The following is a 17201-nucleotide window of genomic DNA, read 5'->3' as shown; positions in this document are numbered from 1 at the left end:
TGTGTTCCTCGCTGTTCTTCATTGTATTTAGTACATGTCCAAATAAGTTTGCTTGTTTCCCGACAGAACCATTGTTGTTTTGCTTTCATGGTTTGTTGGAGGGCATGGAGCAGACTGTCGGTGTCCGTTAGGGACCGTGAGTGGTCCCTGATGGGACTTAGACACCAACTTATGGCATCTAGTTTGTCTGCCATGCGGTCGAAGCCCACCTGCACATGTTAAGCCAGCTCCTTCTGGCACCCCAACACACGGCGTTGGAAGGCCATGTGTTCGTCGTGGGGGTCCTGGTAGGCAGCCGTGGTGGTGGGTGCTGCCTGCTGTGTGTTCTGTGCAGGGGGTGGGTTCCCCTTATAGCAGCTGGCCTGCCCTGCTCCTGGAAGTGGGCTGCGGAGGCTCTCCATGAGCTGTTGGAGGGCATCGGAGTCAAAGGTGTCATCAGAGAAGAGTCTGGGACTGCTCTGCAGGAGGTGTTGAAATTCCCTCTGCAATGTGAAGGTGAGATGCAGTTTAACATTGTGTTCACATGTATGTTGTCGCATTGTACATGTTTACATTAAGACTACATGACAGTGTACATTGTGACTGTTTGAGGGGAGCTGCCTATATGATGTGGGACAGTGGACATTCCGACAACATCACAGATGTGTGTTTGTACTTGTACATTGTCAACTCAAATTTCCCTGCTATGCCACATGTGATTGGCCAGTTTCTGCACAAAAGCGGCACCAGTTGTGTCCTCTGTGTGGACATGTTGCGGATTGTGCCATATAGTTGTCAATGTTGATGTGCTCTGAAAGTGATGTGTGTGTGCCGCATTTTGGGGGAGTCGCCCCTGCAGCTCTGATTTGGCTGCCCCTTATCCCTTACATGCGGTGTGCCTCTGACTTCTGTGCTTATACAGTGCTGAGATATTTCATACCTGGATGCATTGGTCTCTTGGTGGGAGTTTGGGGTCTGGGGCATGGTTTGTCAGTAGCTGTGCTATGCTTACTTGTGCATGTGTGCCATTGTGCCCATTTCCCCCCGTACCCCCAGTCCCTGGTCGTTACTCACCCTGTTGCTGTTGTGTCCAGTCATGTTGAGCAGTGTCCCGTCCCCCAACTCCTGCCACCGTCTCCCCACTTATGACTGTGGACACCATTTCCTCCATCCCGTCCAGCTCCTCCTGTGGTGCTGGGCTCCCACCTCCAGTCTGCATTGCTGCCTTCCGGTTATTTGAGAGTTTCTGCTTGGTTTTGCACTTGACATCATTCCAGCGCCTCTTGACCTCTTCTATTGTCCTCTTCAGCACTTCGACTGCATTCATCTTGTACACGATGGTCTGCCATATTCCATTTTTGGTCCCCAGTGACACAGTGGAGGTGACGAACAGTTGGCGGTGTTCTATCACCTCCGTTATCAGGATCCTGTTTTCCTGCGGACTGAACCTTTTCTTCCTACTCTTCTTCTCCTTTCCCTTCCCTGAACCTGAGGTCCGGGCTGGTGCTCTAGGGGGCTTGTGGGGTTCTGGTTGTCCTCTGCACTTGCTCCGGCTGCCTCCATTGTGCTTCGCTGTTGTTTGGCTTTGATATGTGTTATTTTCTCCAACTTTTATAGTGCATTTTCCCGAATGTCGCGTGGGGATTGTTATGTTATGTTATTCGTGATTTATACAGCGCACGGCTACTCCAAAGAGTGTCCCGGCGCTACAGGAGACCACAGACAACCAACAAAAACAAAAAAGACGCCCCTAAACGCCACCCTGGAGATAAAGGGGAAAGAGAAACTAAAGCTGAAAATGCCACGTCTTCAGATTACGTCTGAAGGACAAAAGATCAGACTTTTGACGAAGAGAAATGGGGAGGCCATTCCAGAGGCGAGAGGCCATGACCTGGAAAGATCTTCCTCCAACCCGTGTAAGCCTGAATTTAGGGATTAAGGTTAGGGACTGGGAGGAGGATCTTAAAGAATGTTTAGGAGTATATGGCTGAAGTCTTTCCCGTAGATACGGGGCCCCAATACCATGAAGGGACTTAAAAACCAAAACCAGAGCCTTAAAGTAAATTCTTTTTTTCACTGGAAGCCAGTGGAGTGAAGACAGCAATTGAGATGTATGAGTTCTGGGATTAGTTAGAAAAATAGCACTGGCTGCCACATTCAGTATAATTTGTAGCCGACTTAGTAAATACTCGGGGAGACCCAAGTACAAAGAGTTCACATAGTCGAGTCTTGACAACACCAGAGCCTGTACCACTGTTTTACGATGCGATACTGGGAGAAGTGGAAGAAAGTTTTTCAACATCTTCAAAATCCCAAAACAAGTACCAGTGACTGATTGGACTTACGTCTTCATAGAGAGAGCAGAGTCCAGTTTAATCCCCAGATTCTTTACAAGTGTCACTTCCGAGAGCGGGGGAGACATATCCTGTGGCCACCAGGAAAGCCAAGTTTCATGGGTTTGGGAGCCCAAAAAAATAATCTCCGATTTATCGGAGTTACATTTTAATTGGTTATCATTAAACCATGTAAAGATCTCCCCAAGGCAGTTTTTTATACATTCCCCATCAAACTCCGAACCCTTCTCACTGGTCAACAACATTTGAGTGTCGTCCGCATATGACACTATTTTGGCTCCATGTTTTTCTGCCAGAAGGGCGAGGGGGGCAATGTACAAATTAAATAGCATAGGGCTGAGGATAGATCTCTGTGGATACCCCACATTCAAGGCAGGAATTTCATCTGAGAAAGGGGGTGTCCACACCGTTTGGGAACGGTTCCTGAGAAAGGATCTTATCCATTTCAAAACCAGGCCTCCAAACCCGCCGCTCTCCAGCCTTTGTAATAAAAGTTTATGAGGGACGGTATCGAAGGCCGCGGAGAGATCGAGCAACACCAGAACTGCGCTGCCGCCCTATCCAACACAGTTTTGATAGTCTCGGCCATCTCTAGCAGAGCAGTTTCTGTGCTGAAATTGGCTCTAAAGCCTGATTGACTGGGGTGAAGAAGATTGTTTGCTTCAGAAAAGTTTGTAATAACTTTATTTACAAATTTTTCCAGCACTTTGGCGAAAAAGGGTAGCAAAGAAATCGGCCTAGAGTTGCTAACATTGTCAGGGTCGGCCTTAGGTTTTTTTAAAATAGGTAACATTTTGGCACTTTTCCAAGCTTGAGGCATAAGGCCCTCCTGCAAAAGAGAATTTCAAATAGTATTCACAGTGGGGTTAATCACTTCTGCAATGGCTGATAGATTTTTAGCAGGACACGGATCGGAGGGCGAGCCAGAGTTAAGACTTTTATATGATGGAAAGGGACTGATTAGGGCTAATATTAGGGAATTGCATAAGACCTACGTCTTGCCTGAAATCCTGTGCCTTATCTTCACAAGGTTTACTCTTAAAAGAATTTTGAATGTCCAAAATTTTATCATAGAAAAAACTAGCCATCCGTTTGGTCCAGTCACTTGAAGGAGTAAGCGGGCATCTAATGGAAGAGGGAGAAGAGAAACCTTTCACAATCGTGAAGAGTTCCCTACTCTTATTAGCCGCCTGTTCAATTTTTGTCATTAGGAACGATCTTTTCTCCTTATGTACTTTGTTATAGTAATCCTTTAAGGCTTGGCTATAAGTGACTTTATCTGCGGGACTATAATGTCTACGCCATATCCTTTCCAGATGTTTACAGGCGCTATTACTTGTTTTTAAAGTGATAGTAAACCATGGGGCTTACACTCTAGTAAGTTTTTCCACCTTCATCTTGGGGGGTGCCAGAATCTGAGCCTGATGATTTAGCCAGTTTTCCAGGGTTGATACATCTTGTTCAGGCTGACCGCACAGCAGGTGAGGACACAGACTTAAGGCACTCTGAATTGCCTCGGGTGACATCAGGTAGAAAGGTCTAAAACTACTCCGGGAAAGAGATTTGCCTGTAGGCCCTGCTTTATTTAACTCTTTCCTGATGTTAAACTTTATTAAGTAGTGATCTGACCACGTTAGAGCAAGTGGGGCCTCAGATATGATCTTCACGGAAGAAAACACTTGATCCAAGGTGTGTCCTTTTTCATGAGTGGCTTGATTTTGGTAAGGGGTAAGATTAAAAATATCCAGAGATTCAAACAATTGTATGGTATCAGAGTCCTGTACTTTATCCATATCAATATTAAAATCGGCCAAAACAAGACACTGGCTATGATTAGCTGCAATGGAAGCAGACAACTGACCTATAGATTCAAGAAATCTATTGGCCGGGCCGGGGGGCCGGTAAATCAAAGCTCCCACGATCGTTTGATGTGCTGAAACATTCAAAAGAAAACCCAAACTTTCTGCACCTTCTAAATCAGGTGGAGTTAGAGGGGTACAGCTGAAGGAACTTTTAAAAATAATGGCTAAACCGCCACCCCTACCTAAAGGACGATCTTTCCTCATAATCAGATACCCCGCCGGAATAGTGTTGGCAATTGTAGGATTAGAGGCTTCGGCGAGCCAAGTTTCAGTTAAAAAAATAACATCAGGGTTAAGGTCAGCTAACATGTCATAAATCTGAAACTCATGGTTCCTCATAGAACGTGTATTTAACAGTAACATCTTTAAATGATTGTCCTTGTATTCCTGCGCTGACCCTTGCAACGTGGGAGAAAAAAACTCTCTAGGTGATTCCAGATCGAGTTGTGGTATCCAACAGCAATCTTTGCACCCCAAAGCCAACTCACTATCAAGGGCATGGAGGTGCGGACAGCACACTACGTACCTGCGGATGTCGTGAAGACCTTGTGCACTGTATTTAATAGTGGCACGCTGTTTCATCGGTAAACCGACGTCCTGTCCTGCCCTGTCCGCCTCCGGGACGTGGACGGGCGCAGTCGGGCTTGCCTTAGGCGCGCCTTCGGCACGCCAGTGCCGCGCCCGCTGCGCGTGCTCGCGCAGCATCGCGTTTAAGTAGTGCCAGCTTGGAAATAACAACTAGACCGCGCCGTCAAAAAGCAGGCGGTGACGGTCTGGAAGCTGGACTACGATCGAGTCAAATCCCTCTTAGTTTCTTTAAAAACCCCACCAGAATGTAACATGTCAATACACTTTTCCCAAAACATAAAAACACACAATATTTCCCAGATAAAAGAGCTTTTTCAAAGTTATGTCTAAGAACAATTTTTGTTTAAAAGAGTATCACACTAGTATTAAAAAAACTTTAGCAGCACGAGTGAAGAAATAATAAGCAGCAAGTTTGTACAGCAACGCCAGAGCATAGCGTTTGTCGGTATCAGGCCTGTGTCTGGTTTTTGCTGATTTTTGTATCGTAATTTGCGTCATCGCCACTTTTTTCACGTTGGTGTTTCGCATTTTTACGGCATCACGTTGATTTTAACACGTTCATTTGACGCGTTGTGGTGGGTCTATCGCATGGTGCCTCCGTGTTGTGAACACCACGTTAACACGGTGTTATTTTCTCGTGATAGACTGCGATGTGAAGAGTTGCGTTAAGCTACTTTTGCTGTAGTTATCAAACGTTCTTGAGAATATCCCCCGAAATTGCTTAAAATTTGAGGTCACCATTTAACAGGACCTGACTGGTCCTTGTGATAGGCTTCCTATCGGAGTTGGACCCCAGAAGATTGCCCCTATAGCCGTAAAATTACTTGTTTTGACTAACCCTAAACCATGAGTCACAATGTATTAAAATGATGTATAGCATTTAGTGAAAAACTGTGATTTATTGTATTTTTTTAAATTCATAACTCTGGAACCCTCTGGAGCATTCTTTTCATTGAGGTGTCAATTTAAAAATAAAATACAACCTATTTTTATAAATGAGTGTCAGATTTTATTTTGTAGTGTTTACTTCTTATTTTTATTACTGATTTTGTCCTTCTTAACGTTTGACTTGTTCCTTTGGGGTGCAGTGGCCTTAGTCCCAGAGGCCAACTTGTGATCTGGGTCCAGGGCGCCTGTCCTTTGCAATTCTACACCCAGCATATGTCTGCAACAGCTCGGAGCAACCATTCTGTGGGGTGTCCAGGCCAGCACACCATGTCTTGCTTAGGCTGAACCATGGCCCGCCTTTATCTTCCTTTGTCGTGGAGCAAGCAGGGCCAACTGCTGCCCATTTGACTTCCTTGTCAGCCCAGCTCCCTAGAGTCTAACAGGAGTTCCCACAGCAAGCTCCCAGGGGTTCTAAAGGTCTATCTGGGATGGAAACACATCTGTTTCTGCTCCTCCCATCCAGCAGGTGTGGTTACCTGATTGATCCTGCCAGTAGTATATGCTTGTCTCAAAGATTAAGCAATGCACATGTAAGTACATATGGCTCATACGGTGAAACTTTGAATGCCTCATTAAATTAGTTACGGTTCCTTTGATTGTTTCATCTTTTACTTGGAAAACTGTGATAATTCTAGAGCTTATACATGCTGATGAGTGCAGACCTCTTGGGATGCTTACATTTATCAGACCAAAACCAATCTGAGCTCGCCCATCTGCTTTGGTGATCGCATGTCCCCGTGATGGCTACAGTGTATTTGGATGTGTGCCCTAACACATTTTGATGAAACTTTCTGTGCCATGGGCAACGGGGAATCAGAAGTCAGTTCTGGAGAGGAGCCTGAGAAACAGCTCCCACAACCAACGAAGGCAGCAAGCATGCAAAATTCCCCACTTCGTACTCAGGGAGGAAGTAACAATACATAACAGTACAGGACTCTTTCAAAGGCCTGTGATTGGAATGAGTACACTTCAAATACTTCAACGAGGATCCACTGAAGGACCCATGGTAATTCCAGCTCCAAGAGCGTAGATTAAATCTGCTACAGTAAAAAGCTTGTAGTTGGATCTTGGGATTGAGATGACGGTCCACTATGAGGGGAGTTACCGCCAGTCCCAGCCCTTGCCTATATGCGCCTCTTTGATTCTCTTGACTGGGTGACCTGTTGTTCAAAGTTTTTACTTTAAAAAATAACAGTGTTCAATGCATACCTTTCTGAAGACTTGTAATAATGGAATAGGACTCGGAAACTATATTTACAATATAGAGTCAGCTCTCTACCATTAATATCCTTTACTTCAAATTGCTCAGATTTGGGAGATATCAAGTGCCCATACAGTGCTGAACATATAGAAACCTATCTACTTGTTCCTTTTGTATGTCGTGGCTAAGCCATCCCACGAAAGACCTGGCGAGTGCCTTTATGTAGATACTTGGGCACTAGGCAAAGCAGCAAAGCTCTAAGAATTTTGAGGACTGATCCCTCGCTTCGCTATGTTATTCCCCTAGCTAAATTCCTAAAGTGGGCTTGATGCATCAATATAGAATAACCTTGCTCTTTGTTACCAGATCCCCCCTCTGTTGCAGTATTAGTTTGATTGTATAGGGTATTAACTGAATCCCATTGTGTGAAACTTTTACTATTTGTATTTTATATTGTTAATAATATTTAAACTGTTTATCACATTCATTTAGGAATGGGTTCTATTACATGTCTGATCTTATTACCCGATACTTATGTTAAGTACTCACCAATTGATTAATTCTGTGTTGTATGGTTCGTCTTGTGCTTTGTGACATTTTGTGTGCTGCTATTTAATATTTGATATATTAAGTTACCACTGTACACAGTGGGGCAGATTTATGACGACTGGCGCATCCCTGCATATCAGCAGGGATGCGGCAGTTATTATGCGCCACAGCTGCGCCACCATGGATGCGCCGCATTTATAATGCGGCGCACCATGGGGCAAAAAAGTGGCGCATTGCTGGAGTTGCGTCGCCAGCGCGACGCAGCTCCAGCAATGTTCTGGGGGGCCCTATCTGTACAATGCTGCGTCAATCCTTACGCCTGCTTCAAGCAGGCGCAGGGTTTTGACACAGCATGGGCCTAAAAGTGACTGAGTGAAATCTTGTAGATTTCACTCAGCCACTTTTAGGAGGCGTTCCTGCGCCGGAACGCCCCCACCTGCCCTGGAACGCCTACATGTGGCGCAGGGCTTTACAACGTGACGCATCTGGGAGATGCGTCACGTTTGTAAATGCCCCGCACCGTGGCGCAGGATTTGCGCCGCTGCTGCGTCACAAAAGTGACGCAACGGCGGCGCAAAAGTGCCGCAAGTGCAACATTAATCTGCCCCAGTGTATGTTATGTGATTTCTTGGAGGTATTCATGACGAGACCGCTTTTTAGGATGGAATGATTAATGGTGGTTTTTATTTGTACACACTGATACAGTTTGCTTTGTTGTACTTGCTTTTATGACATATTTTGTAAAAATAAAACTTTTTTGAAGCTGAAGTTGAAGTTGAAGTGGAATAGGACTCGGGTTCTATTTTGTTGATTTTCAGAACTGAGGCCATGATTAAGAGGGATGGGCGGGGGAATTCGTATTGTTCCGCTAGAGGTGACATTTTTGAACTGGTGCAAGACAGACCAAGGCAAAAGCATTTGGCAAGAATGCTTTCATTAATCAAGAATGAAAGTTTGACTTTGAATAAAATCAGATGCCATCAAATAAATGTCTGAGCATAAATGATGACAAATGGCTGTCGGATGTTGTTATTCCTGTGACCCACTGTGCAGCTTCTGGAAGGCCAAAGTCTTTGGGTTGCGAGGAAGTATGAGTACAAAATTGAAGCTTATATTGACTAATCACTGCAAACCCCTATGGCCCAGACACGCAATGGATTGATATATTGATAGCTCTTTCTTGATTTTGGGGTGGTGGTGTGTGTCCGTTCTCAGTTGGTTGAGGGATTTGTCTAGTTAGTTTCAATCTCCCTCATACTAACTAGTTGCGTGACACCTAGCAGTCGTCGCTCAACTTCTTAGAGTGATAACACCATTTGAGAGAGTGAAATCAAGCAATAACAGGTCTGTGATGCCCTTAGATGTCTGGATCTGCATGCACGCTACAAAGAATGAATCAGCATGTGTCTACTCTTTGCCAACAGATGCAGGTAACCAGCTGAACCCCATTCATGATGGGGATTGGGGATTTCAATTATGTCCCATGAATGAGGAATTTGCAGTAACTGTGGGTCATAAGCTTGCTTAGATCCTTGCCCATTGCTAATAACAATCTGATGGTTTAGTGAGGGTCTTGGATCAGCCCTGCCAGGGTCGACAATGGCTTTAGCGAAGCACTGATAAGATGATATAGCTTAACTATCTAGAGGAAGTAAATGTCATAACAAGCTTTCTGTAGGTGAATCTGCGGAAGGATCTTTAAGGGGGGAGTTTCCAGAGTAACTGATGGTACCAGCCCTAACCATCGGCTGCCTCCTAGACAGAAACCACAGCACAGGGTCCAGCACTCCCATCATGTGCTCTGGGTGGAGAGCGGTCCGTGGCCTTAGGATTGGGCCTGGGCAACCTCCTACTGAGATTGAATCCAGCTCTCCCAGCATGCACCTTGGGACTGCTACCTATGCTAGAGCCTGTTGAAGTGCAGGGATCAAGCACTAGCTCCCACTGGCTCTGGGGGGTGGGTGATGGATAATGTGCAGGTGAGGTGACCATTCCTCGCTGCCCAGTCCCTATTGGTCTGGTCCCATATCTCACTGGTATGGTGAGTCAGGTGGAGAGCGGGACTTCCAAGTGGATTGAAGAGCAGCATGTCACCCTTGAAGAAGTAAGTACGGGGCTATCAGCTGTTTGGTGCAGTTCGGCACCTGAACCAAGTAATTGCTATTCTAATTTCTTTTGCTGTTTTTCTTTTATTATTACCTTGCCTCATGGGTTCTCCAGTGTATTTTTTTCTCTACTTCTTTCTGTGGGTTACGCAAAACTATTCCCAGTGTGTGACTACTGGGGCATGCTACCTCCTCCTCCCATGTGGCAGTAGGGTATGTGGAAGTGTGTGAATGATACAGCACAGACGACTGCTATGCAGCACTCTTATCATCAAACATGGTATGCTGCTTGAAACCGTATACATGGACTGAACACACAGAGTGTGGTGCAAACAGTACAATTGGAACACATGCGTGACCGTAGTTGTATTGAATAATCCAACACAGTGTGAGTCCAAAGCATCAAATCAAGCTTAATACAAAGAGTTGTTTGATACCTTGAAGTATCAACTTTGTTAGTCCCATTCAGAAGTTAGCACAGCTGAGTTGTCAGCACGTAATTTTGTACTTGCCAATTGGGCTACCAATCTTTTCCACAGTAAAAGTGTCCATTGCAGGTTTTTACTGTGAGAACATGTAAAACATAAGTTCTACTTTTTAATATGCTCCACCCTGCCTTAGGACTCAATAGGTCTGCTGTAGAGGTGACTTACATGTATTAAGAAGGAGAAGTTTGGGCTTTACCATTGCTTAAAATGGCAAAGTTGAGTTACTAGTCTGCAGTGGCAGGCTTGGAGTCACATTACCTTGACCCCCTAAGGGTGGCACAACAAGTGCTGAAGTTCCTGAGGGCACATTCTATCCTAGAGGCCCTGGGAATCCCTTGTACTATATACAAGGGACTAAGAAGTAAGTTAGCTAATGCCAATTGGGTATAGGCCAATCAAACATACATATTTAAGAGTGAGGGTACACGCAGAGAGGTCTGGCCAGCAGGCCCCAGTGCACTCCAGAAAACAGCAGCATCAGTCCAAAACAATAGGGGGTGAACACACAAAAAGAGGCAGTTCCTTACAAGACACCTGATTACTCACCATAGATGCAAATCACCAGTGTGCCAGACCCTCCCCACCTTTTTGGGGTCGGTGGTCCACTCCAGACCTGAAAAAATCAGGGCGCAATGCTATGTGCCTTATGTAGCTATTTGTGGTTTCCCACTACTGCGTGTTGTTTCCACCTCGGGCACCCACGTTCATGGCATTCAGCTGGGAAGGTTTCCATGTTGGATGGGCACCAGTCTTCGATCCAGGAAAAAGTGTGCTACAGTGACCGCCCTTTGTCAAACATTGTCTCACCCTTCTGCAGTTCAGGGAATCGGTCCCACTCTTCGGCATCCAACTATGACACCAGATCAGATGCAGTGTCCTGCTGAATTTAAGGATATTACTAAGCAGATGAAAAGAAACTAATTAGTATTCCCTCAGTAACAGTGAGTGAAGCGGTAAGAGCCCAGTGCCGAATACTCACCCAGAGACGGGTGCAGGCAATGTGACATATAGAAGACAGGCTTCCAGGCGTCGCTCAGAGGGCCCAAGTTCTGCTCATGAAGGCTCACTCTATGCACATTGTTAAGCTGGTAGTGGCCACTGCCATGTCGGAATCGGACCTTCTTGGAGTCTGGCTGCTTGGGAATGCAGTCCAAAGTGGGTGCTGAAGTCCAACTGATAGCCAACATGTACAGTACTGGAAAGTTGAAAAGAAATTTGAATAAAGAGTTCAAGAGGGTATGAAATCATGAAGAGGTAAATGGGTGGGGTCCGTGCATGGAAGGAAGATCATTTACCGAAAAGGGGCAATTGCCTCAGAGCGACTTCTGCTTGGATACACCGGCCTTCACTGGGTGCATTTCCTCTGTGGTAGTACAGTGTGCTTGGCTCTGGGTTGGCTGAGAAAGTTTTGGGCTGAAAGGGGGATCTCTGCTCTGGCAGAAAGTGTTACCTCCCTTGGCAGCAGCTTTGTTGTGTCTGCAGGGCCAAAGATGTTTGACTGTCTCGGTGCCCTCCCTGGCCCCTCTCAGGAAACCCTGGTGGTGGCCAACAGCTGTCCTGACATGCAGGTCAGCTTTCTGACCTGGGTATATGGGTGAAAGACTAATAGAACCACATAGAAAGAGGTTAACTCCGGATTGCTGGTGCTTGGAAACCCTGGTTTTATCTGTTAAAGAGAATGATTAGAGGTCTTTGGGCTGAAGTGATATCAACCTATTATCACATTTTTGAGACAGCTGGCTCACTGGCATGGAGCTGGCATTGAATGTGAGTGCCTTATGGGCGACTTTTGGTAAGCTGAACTGGCACTGCTGGATGAACCAAATGCAGGCTTAAATGCTCTAGTCCTCTATGCTGACGCTCATCAGACACCAGAAAATATGGTGGTTAATATAAATAGCAGGACAGTGAACCTGGAAGTCGAAATTTTCTAAGGATTGTGTAACAACTCCCCTCCCGACTGTACGAGCCCTGAAAATGGATGGAATTGCAGGATTGGGCACATACCTTGCTGTCACTGCCACTGAGCCATGACAAGTTGGAGAGTACATGGAAGCCCAAGGCAAGGCCTGGGTAGAAACTCTGCGGGTGTAGATTTTAGAGATAGTGGCAAATATTCAAACAAGAACATTGAAGACCAAAGTCGAGATAAGTGGTACCATGTGAACAGTATTGAACATAGGTCAAACTGCCCTAAGGGATGAGCTAGCGTTGTTCGGAAGGGATGGGCAATGGCCCCAGATGTCCTTGGCTGATCAAAAGAGGTTGAAATCATTATACCTGAACCCAGACTGGTGGAGATGGGTGCCCTTGCGGCGTCCTGTGCAGTAACACAAATGATCCTAGAGACACTGATGGGAGAGTTCTCTTTTCCTTGTGAAGGACAAGGTGCCTTGGAATGGATTTGACCCAAGAGAGGGGCCCGAGCCTTGAAAAGTGATCCAGTTTCAAAGGCGTTTGATGAGCAGCTGGTCCTTGAAAATCCAGGGGAGATGGTGTAGATCTCACGCCGTGCTGTACCCATATCTGCAAAAGGTCTCCAATGTGAACAGCCCCTGACATATTTGAACAATGTAGGTAAGTAGGCAAGTCACACTCGTAACTTCTGGATAAGGAGTGGCTGTAACAGATGTGTTGGCTGGTCTGGGGCTCTAAATGAGGCTTGGTGCATGCTGTGGCTAGAAGAGATGTCGCCCTCTGGGGCGGCGGCAACACTGGACATGAGAGAATCCCTTCACATGGATTGTCCCAGCTGTGGTGGTCCCTCTCCCTGTGCTGCTTCCCGGGGCGTAGGGCAAGTGTTCTGCATTGGGCGATGTGTAACAGTTGACTTGGAACTGTTGTGAACCAGGGGAGTCAAATGCATCAAGCATTGCAAAGGTCCGAGGCGTGTGGTGACACAATGTGTTCCAGCCCAAAGCTCTGAATGATGAAGGGAAAAAAAGCAATGAAGTGCGGGTAAACGGCAGGACTAACTATGACTTTGAGGTCATAGTGGCCTCTACCTCCGAGTGGTCCCACTGGTAACTGGGGTGCTTGCTGTGCTACTGCGGAGCTACAGAGAGCAGGCCTGGATTTTGGCTTTTTCCCTGGCCTGCCTGGCTGCCTGCCTTCAGCTGCTACCTGCAGTTTTTCTGCAGTTTTGACCGGCCCCATTGCTGCCCAGCCGTGTCTGTATACAGTACACTGAAGGTATTCAGCTGTGCTGAGAGGACTGGAGGACTGGAGACTGGGGCAGGGGCAGAGGAGTCTCTGAGGGCCTGAGAGTACTGTTTTAAACATTCTGGAGGATAACCGGTGGAGGTAACCTTTCACCTACCGTTCACCTACCTTCAGCTTTTTGCATTTTTCATTTGGCTATTTTGACTATTGACTGGCCTGTTTTGAGTTGGAGTGGCCCGGAGTATTGGTCCACTCCAACTGCCGCAAACCAGCTGTGAGACCAGCTGTGAAGCCAGTGTGAACCTGCTCCCTGTGAAACCTGACTCCCCGCCTCTCGCCCCCCTCCCTGCGGAAGCAGCCCAGTGATCCTTAGACTGGGTGCGGCTTGCAGGTGAGTCTTGTGGTGCATGGTGGAAGGCATGATGTGAGTGTGAGGTGAGAGACACGCGATACGACATCGGAGCAGCCCTAGAGGCTTAGAGTTGCGCTGAGAGGCTGAGAGTTTGGGCACAGGAGAATATTTAGGACAGTACAGACTCGTCGAAGGGAGTAGCAGAAGTCCCTATAATAATTTGTTGACGGAGTGAATTGAACAGTGATATTTCGTGTTTCCCCTGGGTTTTTATTGGAGTCTGTAGGCCTATGCTATGAGATCTGGTCACGTAAGGGGTCAAGCGCAACTTTCATTTCAAGAACAGCTACAAAAAATGCGAAAAGTTGCTAGGAAAATGCTAACCCACTCCGAAAGGATACCCCGCAGGCAAATGAGACAGCCCTTGAGAATGTACCAGGTAAATCTGGGTCATTCTCAAGCACGGGGGTTGCTTTGAAGGTTTTGGGACAAACTAGTAACCCATTTTCTGTTGGAGGAGGTGGGAGGGCCCACTCTTCCCAGCCAAGTATTAAGGATTTCTTTTTAGAGAAACGTGTTGCCCAAAGTGAATGCAACAGTGATGTTAACATGCCCCCAGAATTAGAGATTTTGAACAAAGACCTAACTATTTTTGAGGACCCTATTGTTCCCAGGGAGGAGGGGAGACATAGTGGGAATCAAGCATCTGGTCCTACACAACCAACTTTAGATGTACCTGATGCAAAAAAATCACAGTACAAAATGGTTGTCAATGCCCAAGTCCACGCTGTTCCAACTACTGAGCATATAAATGTGGAGACTACCCAAATGAAGACGCAGACTGGAACAAAAGGTGTACACCAGTCAGAAGACACTTCTTGTGACATATTTAGCTGTAATATGTTATTAAATGAAAGCGATGCCTCTGTTACCTGTATGGGGGATGTGCAGGTGAAGAAAGAGTCTCAAGGCCCTTTGATATCTGTGATGCCCGTGTTTGGGTTTGAGAAGAAAAGTAAGAGCCAAGTTACGCCTACTTTGAGACAACAAATGACAAGAATATTTCAAGTCTATTTGGTCCAGGGATATGTGGTGACAATCAGGTATTGGATGACCATTTAATTTTAATTCATGTAAAAAATGAAATAACAAATAGCCAACAGGGTTTTTCAGATTTTAGGTCAAGTTGATACATCACTGAACCCTGCTGATTCTATCATAGGTCAGCCTGAACACTCACTGAACCCTGCTGATCTTTCATTCCTGGACAAATACGACATCTGACCTATTGTTGAAGCGCGCACTCCAACAAATAAAAGTGCGGATGATACTGGTGTATGGAAAAGTTTGCTATATACAATGAACGTTATAACTAGGGCACTTGACTTTCATTCAAATAAACTTGAAATTCAGGTGGATCTTTTAAACACTTTAGCAGTCTATGTAGCCGGTATTGACTCAAATTGGCAGAACCTGACAGGATTGGTGGTTAAGGTCCAGACTGAGTTTGATGACCAATTGATATGATGCACATGTTCACACATTTTGGATAAAATGTCTGATCTCCCAAAAATAGTAGGTTCACTTTAGTTAAGAAAACAGCAGGGAATCCTGTCCTGGATAGAAATGTGGTTTGTAATAAGAAAGTGGGAGATCATGTATATAATGTAAACATCAAGCAGCTAGAAGTCGAGGCAAAGGCGGGTTGTGATAACTTCAGAACTTTAGAGGAGGTTGATGGGGTGGGTGAGATTATTCTGAGTTCAGACGTACATATAGATGGTGGTCATGTCCCCCACGCAACCAATAAATGCAAGTCACTAAATATTGCCAATTCCCCCTGCTCAACCTTTGGGGTTAGCCTTAGTGATTGTCCCCCACTATCCAAACGATCAAGGAAAATGTTGCGGAAAACTCGGAATTAGGCCAGGAGGTCAGTCGCTTTAGTAGCTATAGCAGCTAAACCTAAGGATTATTATCAAATATTTAAACCAGCTATTAATAATTGTTTACCTCAGGATGGTGTTGTAGCAGGTGGGGAATTTTCTATAGTTTTGCCATCCCCACTGAGGAGTAATGATCAGGGACCTACAAATGGTATTAAAAATGATGTTCCCAACCCCAATGGCATAATAAAACCGGATGTGGTAGGCAGCAGTAAGGAAGGGGAGACTAGGTTGGACAACAAACTTCAGGGGACAAGATGCTTGCCCAAAGAACAAGTTGTAGATACCTTCAATCGCTCAAGTACTGCAGAAATGTTTGAGCCTACTAATACCCAGAGTTTATCATCTTTAAAAATATCTTCTAATTTCACTATATCAAATGATGGTAAATCAGGCACATTAAGCTCCCTATGTTGCAGACACGATTATAGCTCTAGAAATGGGGATACTAAACTAGTAATGCATCCCCTGTATGAATCCCAGGGGTCCCATGATAGTCTCAATCGGAGTTTAATCCTGAAAATAATTTCAACTATCCCAGATTTGTCATTCATCCAGTCTACTGATTTGGTGTCAGTACAGTTTAAACAGGAACAGCCCAACACTCTTCGAGAGTCTACTAATACAACTTGGTCCTCAAATGAAATTGTTACTAAGATCTTAGGATCAAGTTTGTATTTCTATTTTATGGAATGTGGCTTAAGGTTAAGATTTGGACTAGTGTACAATATCCCCCTATTTTGAAGGTACTGGCCCTTAAGGCAGACAAAGGTAGTGAAACAGTTGAAAGCAACAAGCTACATCCAGTACTTAGAGGAGCAGCGGGTACATCAACTAATCAATCTCGTACTTCTGGGGGCATATTCTCAAGGACATATCGCTGAATTATCGGCACGTTTTGGCAGCCAAAGTCACCCCATTCACAAGCTGGTGCAAACAGCTGATAACACCAGTTTTCCGGTGATAGCATCCGCTAAAAACATTGCCAAAGATGACCCCGGCAACTATCGCTAATGAGATGCAGAATAGGCGTTCCCGAGCAAAAAGCTGTGACAACACCACACCTCAACATTCTCAAAGACCAGCCAGATCGGCGATAAGATCACAAAATATGCGATAAGGCGCGTTAGCAGCAGGAAATTAACACCTGCTCTGACCAGGTGCAGGGTCAGACAACAATCGGCACCAGAAAAGGGAGCCCAGACCACAGCCACACCTGAAGACCAACAGATGCCATGGAGCCACTGATCATGCAGCTCGGAGCCCCAACAGCCCCAACACCCACCGCCAACAGCCCCAGGACCGCCACCCCCGTACCCTCCACCGGAGTACCACAGATGCAGCACAGACAAAGACAGCGGGCCCTCAGGAAGCGCACCAGCTCCACAGACCTAACACCAGACAATGTCATTGTCCACTACAGGCTCAAAAGGACAAGCATCCTTCGCATCCTGACCATCATCGCCCAACTGGCTTACGGCACCAACACAGCGGACAACCAACATCTCACCTCAGACAAAGCTGCTGGCTGTGCTGCACCTGTTGACCTCTGGTACCTCCCTACCAAAAACCACCAGAGTCAGAGGAGTCTCACAGCCAGCCCCATCCAAGTCCCTCACACCTTTCCTGGATGCGATCCTCAGCCTAGTACCCCAGTACCTATATAA

The 17201-nt window shown here is 45.9% G+C and overlaps 1 pseudogene; it reads left to right on the top strand.

Moving 5' to 3' along the window:
- Nucleotides 1-6204: 6204 nt before the first annotated feature.
- On the top strand, nucleotides 6205-9182 carry LOC146783155 (18S ribosomal RNA; annotated as a pseudogene).
- Nucleotides 9183-17201: the final 8019 nt, after the last annotated feature.

This window comes from Triturus cristatus, chromosome 11, assembly GCF_964204655.1.
Source record: "Triturus cristatus chromosome 11, aTriCri1.1, whole genome shotgun sequence".
NCBI classification, from domain to species: Eukaryota; Metazoa; Chordata; class Amphibia; order Caudata; family Salamandridae; genus Triturus; species Triturus cristatus.
This window is presented reverse-complemented; position numbering and strand designations above follow the sequence as displayed.